The following is a 12,632-nucleotide window of genomic DNA, read 5'->3' on the forward strand; positions in this document are numbered from 1 at the left end:
GTGGCACTGTGAGGCGCTGCTTAGAATGAGTGAGTGACTGAGTACCACTGTAGGAAGCAGCTCAAAGTGGGTGAGTGAGTGAGTCCCACTGTACGAAGCCGGTTAGAGTGAGCGAGTGAGTCCCACTGTAGGAAGAGGGTTAGAGTGAGTTTGTGGGTTCCACTGTAGTGCGCAGGTACGAGTGAGTGAGTGAGTGTGTCCCTTGTAGAAAGCAGGTTACTGTGAGTGATTGAGTCCCAGTATAGGGCGCTGCTTAGAATGAGTGAGTGACTGAGTACCACTGTAGGAAGCGGCTCAAAGTGAGTGAGTGAGTGAGTCCCACTGTAGGAAGCGGGTTAGAGTGAGTGAGTGATTCCCACTTTAGGAAGCGGGTTAGAGTGAGAGAGTGAGTCCCACTGTAGGGTGCAGGTAGAAGGGAGTGAGTGTATGAGTTGCACCTTAGGAAGCGGCTCAACGTTAGGGAGTGAGTGAGTCCCACTGTAGGAAGTGGGTAAGAGTGAGTGAGTGAGTGAGTCCCGCTCTAGGAAGCGGGTTAGAGTGAGTGAGTGAGTCCACTGGAGGAAGCGGGTTAGAGTAAGTGAGTGAGTCTAAGTTTAGGGCGTGGGTTAGAGTGACTGAGAGAGCCCCACTGTAGGGCACGGTTCAGAGTGAGTGAGTGAGTGAATCCCACTGCAGGAAGAGGGTTAGAGTGAATGAGTCAGTAAGTCCCACTGTAGGGCACGGGTTAGAGTGTGTGAGTGAGTCCCACTGTAGGAAGCGGGTTATAGTGACTGGGTGTGTCCCATTGTAGGAATCTGGTTAAAGTGAGTTAGTGAGTGAGTCCCACTGTAGGAAGCGGCTCAGAATGAGTGACTGAGTCCTACTGTAGGAAGTGGGTTAAAGTGAGTGAGTGAGTCGCACTGTAGGGCACTGGTTAAAATTTCTGAGTGAGTCCCAATGTAGGGCGCGGGTTAGAGTGGCTGACTGTGTCCCACTGTAGGAAGCGGTTGACTGTGAGTGATTGACTGTGTCCCACTGTAGGAAGCGGGTTAGAGTGAGTGAGTGAGTCGCACTGTAGGGCGCTGGTTAGAATGAGTGAGTCAGTGAGTCTCTACTGTAGGAAGGGGCTTAGAGTGAGTGAGTGAGTCCCACTGTATGGTGCAGGGTGAAGGGAGTGAGTGTATAAGTCGCATCTTAGGAAACTGCTCAAAGTTCGCGAGTGAGTGAGTCCCACTGTCGGAAGCAACTCAGAGTGGGTTAGAGTGAGTCCCACTGCAGAAAGCGGGTTAGAGTGAGTGAGTGAATGAGTCCCACTCTAGGAAACGGGTTAGAGTAAGTGAGAGAGTCTCAGTTTAGGGCGTGGGTTAGAGTGAGTGAGTGAGTCCCACTGTAGGGCACGGTTCAGAGTGAGTGAGTGACTGAGTCCGACTGTAGGAAGCTGGTTAGAGTGAGTGAATGAGTGAGCCACCACTGTAGGAAGCGGCTCAGAGTGGGTGAGTGAGTCCCACTGTAGGAAGTGGGTCAGAGAGAGTGAGTGAGTCGCACTGTAGGGCGATGGTTAGAATCAGTGAGTGAGTGAGTTCCAATGTAGGAAGCGGGTTTGAGTGAGCAAGTGAGCCGCACTGTAGGGCGCTGGTTAGAATGAGTGAGCGAGTGAGTCCCACTGTAAGAAGCGGGTTGGAGTGAGTGAGTAAGTCCCACTGTAGGGCGCAGGTTACAGTGAGTGAGTGTATGACTCCCACTGTAGGAAGCCGCTCAAAGTGAGTGAGTGAGTGAGTCCCACTGAAGGATGTGGGTTAGAGAGACTGAGTGAGTCTCACTGCAGGAAACGGGTTAGAGTGAGTGAGTGATTCCCACTGCAGGAAGCAGCGTAGAGTTAGTGACTGAGTGAGTCCCACTGTAGGAAACGGGTTAAAGTGAGTGAGTGAGTCCCACTATAGAAAGCGGATTAGAGTGAGGGAGTGCGTCCCACTGTATGAAACAGGTTAAAGTGAGTGAGTGAGTCCCACTGTAGGACGCGGGTTAGAGTGAGTGAGTGAGTGAGTCCCACTATAGGAAGCGGGTTAGAGTGAGTGAGTGAGTCCCATTTTAGGGTGCGGGTTAGAGTGAGAGAGTGAGTGAGTCGCACTGTAGGGCACTGGTTAGAATGAGTGAGTTAGTCCCACTGTCGGAAGCGAGTTAGAGTGAATGAGTATGTCCCACTGTAGGAAACGGGTTAAATTGAGTGAGTGAGTCCCACTATTAGGAAGCGGGTTACAGTGAGTGAGTGAGTCCCAATGTAGGGCGCTGGTTTGAGTGAGTGAGTGAGTCCCACTATAGGAAGCGGGTTAGAGTGAGTGTTTGCGTCCCACTGTAGGAAGCGGCTCAAAGTGAGTGAGTGAGTGAATCCCACTGTAGGAAGCGGGTCAGGGTGAGTGATTGAGTCCCACTGTAGGAAGCGGCTTAGAGTGAGTGACTGAGTGAGTCCCAGGGTAGGGCCCGGGTTAGAGTGAGTGAGTGAGTCGCACTGTTGGTCCCAGGTTGTAGTGAGTGAGTGTATGAGTCCCATTGTGGGAAGCGGCTCAATGTGAGTGAGTGAGTGAGTCCCACTGTGGGATGTGGGTTTGAGTGACAAAGTGAGTGAGTCCCACTGTAGGAAGCGGGTTAGAGTGAGTGAGTGAGTCGCACTGTAGGGCGCGGGTTAGAGTGAGTGAGTGAGTGAGTCGCCGTATAGGGCGCGGGTTAGAGTGAGTGAGTGAGTCGCACTGTACGGCGATGGTTAGAATGAGTGAGTGAGTGAGTCCCACTATAGGAAGCGGGTTAGAGTGAGTGATTGCATCCCACTGTAGGAAACGGGTTAGAGTGAGTGAATCCCACTGTAGATAGCGGGTTAGAGTGAGTGATTGAGTCCCACTGTAGGAAGCGGCTAAGCGTGAGTGAGTGAGTGAGTCCTAGTGTAGGGCGCGGGTTAGAGTGAGTGAGTGAGTCGCACAGTAGGGCAATGGTTAGAATGAGTGAGTGAGTGAGTCCCACTGTAGGAAGCGGGTTAGAGTGAGTGAGTGTGTCCCATTGAAGGAAGCTGGTTAGAGTGAGTAAGTGAGTGAGTCCCACTGTAGGAAGCGGCTTAGAGTGAGTAAGTGAGTCGCACTCCATAACAATGGTTAGAATGAGTGAGTGAGTGAGTGAGCCCCACTGTAGGAAGCGGCATAGAGTGAGTGAGTGAGTGAGTCCCACTGTAGGAATTCGGAAAGAATGAGGGAGTGAGTGAGTCGCACTCTAGGAAGCGGGTTAGAGTGAGTGAGTGAGTCGCACTGTAGGGCGATGTTTAGAATGAGTATGAGAGTGAATCCCACTGTAGGAAGCAACTCAGAGTGGGTGAGTGAGTGAGTCCCACTGTAGGAAGTGGGTAAGAGTGAGTGAGTGAGTGAGTCCCACTCTAGGAAGCGGGTTAGAGTGACTGAGTGAGTCCCTCTGTAGGGCAAGGTTCAGAGTGAGTGAGTGACTGAGTCCCACTGAAGGAAGCTGGTTAGAGTGAGTGAGTGAGTGAGCCCCACTGTAGGAAGCGGCTCAGAGTGAGTGAGTGAGTCCCACTGTAGGAAGTGGGTTAGAGAGACTGAGTGAGGCGCACTGTAGGAAGCGAGTTAGAGTGAGTGAGTGAGTCCCAATGTAGTAAACGCGTTTGAGTGAGCGAGTGAGTTGCACCGTAGGGCGCTGGTTAATATGAGTGAGTGAGTGAGTCCCACTGTAGGAAGTGGGTTAGAGTGTGTGAGTGAGTGAGTCCCACTGTAGGGCGCTGGTTAGAATGAGTGAGTGAGTAGAGTGCACCGTAGGAAGCGGGTTACTGTGAGTGAGTGAATGAGTCCCACTGCAGGAAGCGGGTTAGAGTGAGTGATTGAGTGCCACTATAGGGCACTGGTTAGAATGAGTGAGTAAATCCCACTGTCGGAAGCGAATTAGAGTGAGTGAGTATGTCCCACTGTAGGAAACGGGTTAAGGTGTGTGAGTGAGTCCCACTTTAGGAAACGGGTTTGAGTGAGTGAGTGAGTCCCACTATAGGACGCGGATTAGAGTGAGTTAGTGAGTGCCACTGTAGGGCACTGGTTAGAATGAGCGAGTGAGTGAGTCCCACTGTAGGAAGCGGGTTAGAGTTAGTGAGTAAGTCCCACTTTAGGGCGCGGGTTAGAGTGAGTGAGTGAGTGAGTCCCACTGTAGGAAGCAGCTCAAAGTGAGTGAGTGAGTTAGTCCCACTGTAGGACGTGGGTTAGAGAGACTGAGTGAGTGAGTCCGATTGTAGGAAGCGGTTTAGAATGAGTGAGTGAGTCCCACTGTAGGAAGCGAGTTAGAGTGAGTGAGTTTGTCCCACTGTAGGAAACAGGTTAAAGTGAGTGAGTGAGTCCCACTGTAGGAAGCGGCTCAAAGTGAGTGAGTGAGTGAGTCCCACTGTGGGAAGCGGGTTTGATGAGTGAGTGAGTGAGTCCCACTGTAGGAAACAGGTTAGAGTGAGTGAGTGCTTCCCCCTGTAGAAAATGGGTTAGAGTGAGTGAGTCCCAATTTAGGGCGCGGGTTAGGGTGAGTGAGTTTGTCCCGCTGTAGGATGCAGGTTAGAGTGAGTGTGTGAGTGAGCCCCAATGGAAACAGCGGGTTAGAGTGAGTGAGTGAGACGCGCACTAGGGCGCTGGGTAGATTCAGTGTGTGAGTGAGTCCCACTATAGGAAACGGGTTAGAGTCAGTGTTTGCGTCCCACTATAGGAAACGGCTTAGAGTGAGTGAATCCCACTGTGGGAAGCGGGTCAGAGTGAGTGATTGAGTCCCACTGTAGGGCTCGGGTTAGAGTGAGTGAGTGAGTGAGTCCCAGTGTAGGGCGCGGGTTAGAGTGAGTGACTGAGCAGCTCTGTAGGGTGATGGTTATAATGAGTGAGTGAGTGAATCCCACTGTAGGAAGCGGGTTAGAGTAGTGAGTGTGTCCCATTGCAGGAAGCCGCTTAGAGTGAGTGAGTGGGTGAGTCCCACTGTAGGAAGCGTCTTAGAGTGAGTGAGTGAGTCAGTCCCACTGTAGGAAGTGGGTTAGAGTGAGTGAGTGAGTGAGTCGCACTGTAGGGTGCTGGTTAGAATGAGTGAGTGAGTCCCACTGTAGGAAGTGGGTAAGAGTGAATGAGTGAGTGAGTCGCACTGTAGGAAGCGGGTTAGAGAGAGTGAGTCAGTCGCACTGTAGGGCGATGGTTAGAATCAGTGAGTGAGTGAGTCCCAATGTAGGAAGCGGGTTTGAGTGAGCGAGTGAGTCGCACTGCAGGGCACTGGTTTAGAATGAGTGAGTGAGTGAGTCCCACTGTAGGAATTGGGTTAGAGTGAGTGAGTGAGTGAGCCGTACTGTAGGACGATGGTTTAGAATCAGTGAGTGAGTGAGTCCCAATGTAGGAAGCGGGTTTGAGTGAGCGAGTGAGTGCCACTGTAGGGCGCTGGTTAGAATGAGTGAGTGAGTGAGTCCCAGTGTAGGGCGCTGGTTAGAATGAGTGAGTGAGTGAGTCCCGCTGTAGGGCGCAGGTTAAAGGGAGTGAGTGTATGAGTCCCACTGTAGGAAGCAGCGCAAAGTGAGTGAGTGAGTGAGTCCCACTGTAGGATGCAGGTTAGAGAGACTGAGTGAGTGAGTCCGACTGTAGGAAGCGGGTTAGAGTGAGTGAGTGAGTCCCAATGTAGGGCGCGGGATAGAGTGAGTAAGTCCCACTGTAGGGCGCAGGTTGCAGTGAGTGAGTGTATGAGTCCCACTGTAGGAAGCGGCTCAAAGTAAGTGAGTGAGTGAGTCCCACTGTGGGAAGTGGGTTAGATGAGTGAGTGAGTGAGTCCCACTGTAGGAAACAGGTTAGAGTGAGTGAGTGCATCCCACTGTAGGATATGGGTTAGAGTGAGTGAGTGAGTCCCACTGTCGGAAGTGGGTTAGAGTGAGTGTTTGCGTCCCACTGTAGGAAACGGGTTAGAGTGAGTGAATCCCACTGTAGGAAGTGGCTTAGAGTGAGTGAGTGAGTGAGTCCCAGTGTAGGGCGCGGGTTAGAGTGAGTGAGTGAATCGCACTGTAGGGCGATGGTTAGAATGAGTGAGTGAGTGAATCCCACTGTAGGAAGCGGGTTAGAGTGAGTGAGTGAGTGAGTCCCACTGTAGGAAGTGAGTTAGAGTGAGGGAGTGCGTCCCACTGTATGAAACAGGTTAAAGTGAGTGAGTGAGTCCCATGGTAGGACGCGGGTTAGAATGAGAGAGTGAGTAAGTCCCAATGTAGGAAGCGGGTTATAGTGAGTGAGTGCGTCCCACTGTTGAAACAGGTTAGAGTGAGTGAGTGAGTGAGTCCCACAGTGGGAAGCAGTTTAGAGTGAGTGAGTGACTGAGTACCACTGTAGGAAGCAGTTTAGACTGGGAGAGTGTGTGAGTCCCACTGTAGGGCGCCGGTTAGACTGAGCGAGTGTATGAGTCCCACTGTAGGAATTAGCTGAAAGTGAATGAGTGAGTGAGTCCCACTGCAGGAAGTCGGTTAGAGTGAGTGATTGAGTGAGTCCCAATGTAGGAAGCGGGTTAGAGTGAGTGAGTGATTCCCACTGTAGGAAGCGGCGTAGAGTTAGTGACTGAGTGAGTCCCACTGTAGGAAACGGGTTAGAGTGAGTTAGTGAGTGAGTCCCACTGTAGAAAGCGAATTAGAGTGAGTGAGTGCGTCCCACTGTATGAAACAGGTTAGAGTGAGTGAGAGAGTCCCACTGTAGGAATTGGGTTAGTGTGAGTGAGTGAGTGAGTCCCACTGTAGGAATTGGGTTAGAGTGAGTGAGTGAGTGAGTCCCACTGTAGGAAGTGGGTTAGAGTGAGTGAGGGAGTGAGTCCCAATGTAGGAATCGGGTTACAGTGAGTGAGTGCGTCCCACTGTTGAAACAGGTTTGAGTGAGTGAGTGAGTGAGTGAGTCCCACAGTGGGAAGCGGGTTAGAGTGAGTGAGTGACTGAGTCCCACTGTAGGAAGCAGTTTAGACTGGGAGAGTGTGTGAGTCCCACTGTAGGGCGCCGGTTAGACTGAGCGAGTGTATGAGTCCCACTGTAGGAATTAGCTGAAAGTGAGTGAGTGAGTGAGTCTCACCGTAGGAAGCAACTTAGAGTGGGTGAGTGAGTGAGTCCCACTGTCGGAAGTGGGTTAGAGAGCGTGAGTGATTCTGTCCCACTGTAGGAAACGGGTTAGGGTTAGTGAGTAAGTCCCACTGTAGGAAGCGGGTTAGAGTGAGTAACTGAGTGAGTCCCGCTGTAGGAATCGGGTTAGAGTGAGAGAGTGAGTGAGTCCCACTGTAGGAAACGGCTTAGAGTGAGTGACTCCTAGTGCAGGGCTCGGTTCAGAGTGAGTGAGTGAGTGAGTCCCATTGTAGGAAGCGGGTTAGAGTGAGTGAGTGTGTGAGTCCCACTATAGGAAACGGCTTAGAGTGAGTGAGTGAGTGAGTCCCACTGTAGGAAGTGGGTTAGAGTGACTGAGTGAGTCCCGCTGTAGGAGGTGGTTTAGAGTGAGTGAGTGAGTGAGTCCCACTGTGTTAGAGTGTTTGTGTGAGTGAGTCCCACTGTTGAAAACGGGTTAGAGTGAGTGAGTGAGTCCCACTATAGGAAACGGATTAGAGTGAGTGAGTGAGTGAGTCCCACTGTAGGAAGTGGGTTAGAGTGAGTGAGTGATTGAGTCCCACTGTAGGTCACGAGTCAGAGTGAGTGAGTGAGTGACTCCCACTGTAGGAAGCGGGATAGAGTGAGTAAGTGCGTCCCACTGTAGGAAGCAATTCAGAGTGGGTGAGTGAGTGTGTCCCACTGCAGGAAGTGGGTTAGAGTGAGTGAGTGAGTGAGTCCCACTATAGTTAGCGGGTTAGAGTGAGTGAGTGAGTGAGTCCCACTGTAGGAAGCGAGTTATAGTGAGTGTGTGAGTGAGTCCCACTGTAGGAAGCAGCTCAGAGTGTGTGAGTGAGTGAGTCCCACTGTAGGAAGTAGCTCAGAGTGGGAGAGTGTGTGAGTCCCAATGTAGGAAGCGGGTTCGAGTGAGTGAGTGAGTCTCACTGCAGGAAACGGGTTAGAGTGAGTGAGTGCGTCCCACTGTAGGATATGGGTTAGAGTGAGTGAGTGAGTCCCACTGTCGGAAGTGGGTTAGAGTGCGTGAGTGATTCTGTCCCACTGTAGGAAATGGGTTAGGGTTAGTGACTAAGTCCCACTGTAGGAAGCGGGTTAGAGTGAGTAAGTGAGTGAGTCCCGCTGTAGTAATCGGGTTAGAGTGAGAGAGTGAGTGAGTCCCGCTGTAGGAAGTGGGTTAGAGTGAGTGACTGAGTGAGTCCCACTGTAGGATGTGGGTTAGAGTGAGTGAGTGATTCCCACTGCAGGAAGCGGCGTAGAGTTAGTGACTGAGTGAGTCCCACGGTAGGAAGCGGGTTAGAGTGAGTGAGGGAGTGAGTCCCACTTTAGGAAGTGGGTTAGAGTGAGTGAGTGAGTGAGTCCCACTGTAGGAACTGGGTTAGAGTGAGTGAGGGAGTGAGTCCCACTGTCGGAAGTGGGTTAGAGTGCGTGAGTGATTGTGTCCCACTGTAGGAAACGGGTTAGGTTTAGTGAGTGAGTCCCACTGTAGGAAGCTGGTTAGAGTGAGTAACTGAGTGAGTACCGCTCTAGGAAGCGGGTTAGAGTGAGAGAGTGAGTGAGTCCCGCTGTAGGAAGCAGGTTAGAGTGAGTGACTCTTAGTGCAGGGCTCGGTTCAGAGTGAGTGAGTGAGTGAGTCCCACGGTAGGAGGCGGGTTAGAGTGAGTGTGTGAGTGAGTCCCACTGTAGGAAGCAGCTCAGAGTGTGTGAGTGAGTGAGTCCCACTGTAGGAAGCGGGTTAGAGTGAGTGAGTGAGTCTCACTGCAGGAAACGGGTTAGAGTGAGTGAGTGATTCCCACTGCAGGAAGCGGCGTAGAGTTAGTGACTGAGTGAGTCCCACTGTAGGAAACGGGTTAGAGTGAGTGAGTGAGTCCCACTGTAGAAAGCGGATTAGAGTGAGTTAGTGTGTCCCACTGTAGGATATGGGTTAGAGTGAGTGAGTGAGTGAGTCCCGCTGTAGGAAGTGGGTTAGAGTGAGTCAGTGAGTGAGTCCCACTGTAGGAAGTGGGTTAGAGTGAGTGAGTGAGTGAGTCCCACTGTAGGAAGTGGGTTAGAGTGAGTGAGTGAGTCCCGCTGTAGGAAGTGGGTTAGAGTGAGTGAGTGAGTGAGTCCCACTGTGTTAGAGTGTTTGTGTGAGTTAGTCCCACTGTTGAAAGCCGGTTAGAGTGAGTGAGTAATTCCCACTGCAGGAAGCGGCGTAGAGTTAGTGACTGAGTGAGTCCCACTGTAGGAAACGGGTTAGAGTGAGTGAGTGAGTGTGTCCCACTGTAGGAAGTGGGTTAGAGTGAGTGAGTGAGTGACTCCCAATGTAGGAAGCGGGATAGAGTGAGTAAGTGCGTCCCACTGTAGGAAGCAATTCAGAGTGGGTGAGTGAGTGTGTCCCACTGAAGGAAGGGGGTTAGAGTGAGTGAGTGAGTGAGTCCCACTATAGTTAGCGGGTTAGAGTGAGTGAGTGAGTGAGTCCCACTGTAGGAAGCGAGTTATAGTGAGTGTGTGAGTGAGTCCCACTGTAGGAAACGTGTTAGAGTGAGTGAGTGATTCCCACTGCAGGAAACGGCTTAGAGTGAGTGAGTGAGTGAGTCCCACTGTAGGAAGTGGGTTAGAGTGAGTGAGTGAGTCCCGCTGTAAGAAGTGGGTTAGAGTGAGTGAGTGAGTCCCACTGCAGGAAGCGGGTTAGAGTGAGTGAGTGAGTGAGTCCCACTATTAGAAACGGCTTAGAGTGAGTTAGTGAGTGAGTCCCACTGTAGGAAGTGGGTTAGAGTGAGTGAGTGTGTCCCACTGTTGAAACAGGTTAGAGTGAGATAGTGAGTCCCCCTGTGTGAAGCAGGTTAGAGTGAGTGAGTGGCTGAGTCCCACTGTAGGAAGAAGTTTAGACTGAGAGAGTGTGTGAGTCCCACCGAAGGGCGCCAGTTAGATTGAGCGATTGTATGAGTCCCACTGTAGGAAGCGGCTCAAAGTGAGTGAGTGAGTGAGTGAGTCCCACCGTAGGAAGCAACTCAGAGTGGGTGAGTGAGTGATTCCCACTGTCGGAAGTGGGTTAGAGTGAGTGAGTGAGTGTGTCCCACTGTAGGAAGCGGGTTAGAGTGAGTGAGTGAGTGAGTCCCGCTGTAGGAAACGGCTTAGAGTGAGTGAGTGAGTGAGTCCCACTCTAGGAAGTGGGTTAGAGTGAGTGAGTGAGTCCCGCTGTAGGAAGTGGGTTAGAGTGAGTGAGTGAGTGAGTCCCACTGTAGGACGCGGGTTAGAGTGAGTGAGTGTTTCCCACTGTAGGAAGCGGGTTAGCGTGAGTGAGTGAGTAAGTCCCACAGTAGGAAGTGGGTTAGAGTGAGTGAGTGAGTGAATCCCAATGTAGGAAGCGGGTTATAGTGAGTGAGTGAGTCCCACTGCTGAAACAGGTTAGAGTGAGTGAGTGAGTGTGTCCCACTGTGGGAAGCAGTTTAGAGTGAGTGAGTGACTGAGTCCCACTGTAGGAAGCAGTTTAGCCTGAGAGAGTGTGTGAGTCCCACTGTAGAGAGCCGGTTAGAGTGAGCGAGTGTATGAGTCCCACTTTAGGAATTAGCTGAAAGTGAGTGAGTGAGTGAGTCCCACCATAGGAAGCAACTTATAGTGGGTGAGTAAGTGAGTCCCACTGTTGGAAGTGGGTTAGAGTGAGTGAGTGAGTGAGTCCACTGTAGGAAGCTGCTTAGAGTGAGTAAGTGAGTGATTCCCACTGCAGGAAGCGGGTTAGAGTGAGAGAGTGAGTGAGTCCCACTGTCGGAAGTGGGTTAGAGTGAGTGAGTGAGTGAGTCCCACTGTAGGAAACGTGTTAGAGTGAGTGAGTGATTCCCACTATTAGAAACGGCTTAGAGTGAGTTAGTGAGTGAGTCCCGCTGTAGGAAGTCGGTTAGAGTGAGATAGTGAGTGAGTCCCACTGTAGGAAGTGGGTTAGAGTGAGTGAGTGCGCCCACTGTTGAAACAGGTTAGAGTGAGATAGTGAGTCCTGCTGTGGGAAGCAGGTTAGAGTGAGTGAGTGGCTGAGTCCCACTGTAGGAAGAAGTTTAGACTGAGAGAGTGTATGAGTCCCACCGAAGGGCGCCAGTTAGACTGAGCGATTGTATGAGTCCCACTGTAGGAAGCGGCTCAAAGTGAGTGAGTGAGTGAGTGGGTCCCACCGTAGGAAGCAACTCAGAGTGGGTGAGTGAGTGATTCCCACTGTCGGAAGTGGGTTAGAGTGAGTGAGTGAGTGTGTCCCACTGTAGGAAGCGGGTTAGAGTGAGTGAGTGAGTGAGTCCCGCTGTAGGAAACGGCTTAGAGTGAGTGAGTGAGTCCCACTCTAGGAAGTGGGTTAGAGTGAGTGAGTGAGTCCCGCTGTAGGAAGTGGGTTAGAGTGAGTGAGTGAGTGAGTCCAACTGTAGGAAGCGGGTTAGAGTGAGTGAGTGAGTGTTTCCCACTGTAGGAAGCGAGTTAGAGTGTTTGTGTGAGTGAGCCCCACGGCTGAAAGCTGGTTAGAGTGAGTGAGTGAGTCCCACTTTAGGACGCGGGTTAGAGTGAGTGAGTGCGTCCCACTGTTGAAAGCGGGTTAGATTGACTGTGTGAGTGAGTCCCACTGTAGGAAGCAGCCCAGAGTGAGTGACTGATTGAATCCTACTGTAAAAAGTAGCTCAGAGTGGGGGAGTGCGTAAGCCGCAATGTAGGAAACGGGTTAGAGTGAGTGAGTGAGTCTCACTGCAGGAAGCGGGTTAGAGTGAGTGAGTGTGTCCCACAGTAGGAAGCGAGTTAGAGTGAGTGAGTGAGTGATTCCCACTGCAGGAAGCGGGGTAGAGTGAGTGAGTGTGTCTCACTGTAGGAAGCGGGTTAGAGTGGTTGTGTGAGTGAGTCCCACTGTTGAAAGTGGGTTAGAGTGAGTGAGTGTGTCCCACTGTTGAAACGGGTTAGAGTGACTGTGTGAGTTAGTCCAACTGTAGGAAGCAGCTCAGAGTGAGTGAGTGAGTGAGTCCCACTGTAAGAAGTAGCTCAGAGTGGGGGAGTGAGTAAGTCCCAATGTAGGAAATGGGTTAGAGTGAGTGAGTGAGTGAGTCCCGCGGTAGGAAGTGGGTTAGAGTGAGTTAGTGAGTGAGACCCACTGTAGGAGTGGGTTAGAGTGAGTGAGTGAGTGAGTGAGTCCCACTGTAGGAAGCAGTTTAGACTGAGAGAGTGTGTGAGTCCCACTGTAGGGCGCCAGTTAGAGTGAGCGATTGTATGAGTCCCACTGTAGGAAGCGGCTCAAAGTGAGTGAGTGAGTGAGTCCCACCGTAGGAAGTAACTCAGAGTGGGTGAGTGAGTGAGTCCCACTGTCAGAAGTGGGTTAGAGTGAGTGAGTGCGTCCCACTGTTGAAACAGGTTAGAGTGAGATAGTGAGTCCCCCTGTGTGAAGCAGGTTAGAGTGAGTGAGTGGCTGAGTCCCACTGTAGGAAGAAGTTTAGACTGAGAGAGTGTGTGAGTCCCACCGAAGGGCGCCAGTTAGATTGAGAGATTGTATGAGTCCCACTGTAGGAAGCGGCTCAAAGTGAGTGAGTGAGTGAGTGAGTCCCACCGTAGG

Source organism: Falco biarmicus, chromosome W (assembly GCF_023638135.1).
Source record: "Falco biarmicus isolate bFalBia1 chromosome W, bFalBia1.pri, whole genome shotgun sequence".
NCBI classification, from domain to species: domain Eukaryota; kingdom Metazoa; phylum Chordata; class Aves; order Falconiformes; family Falconidae; genus Falco; species Falco biarmicus.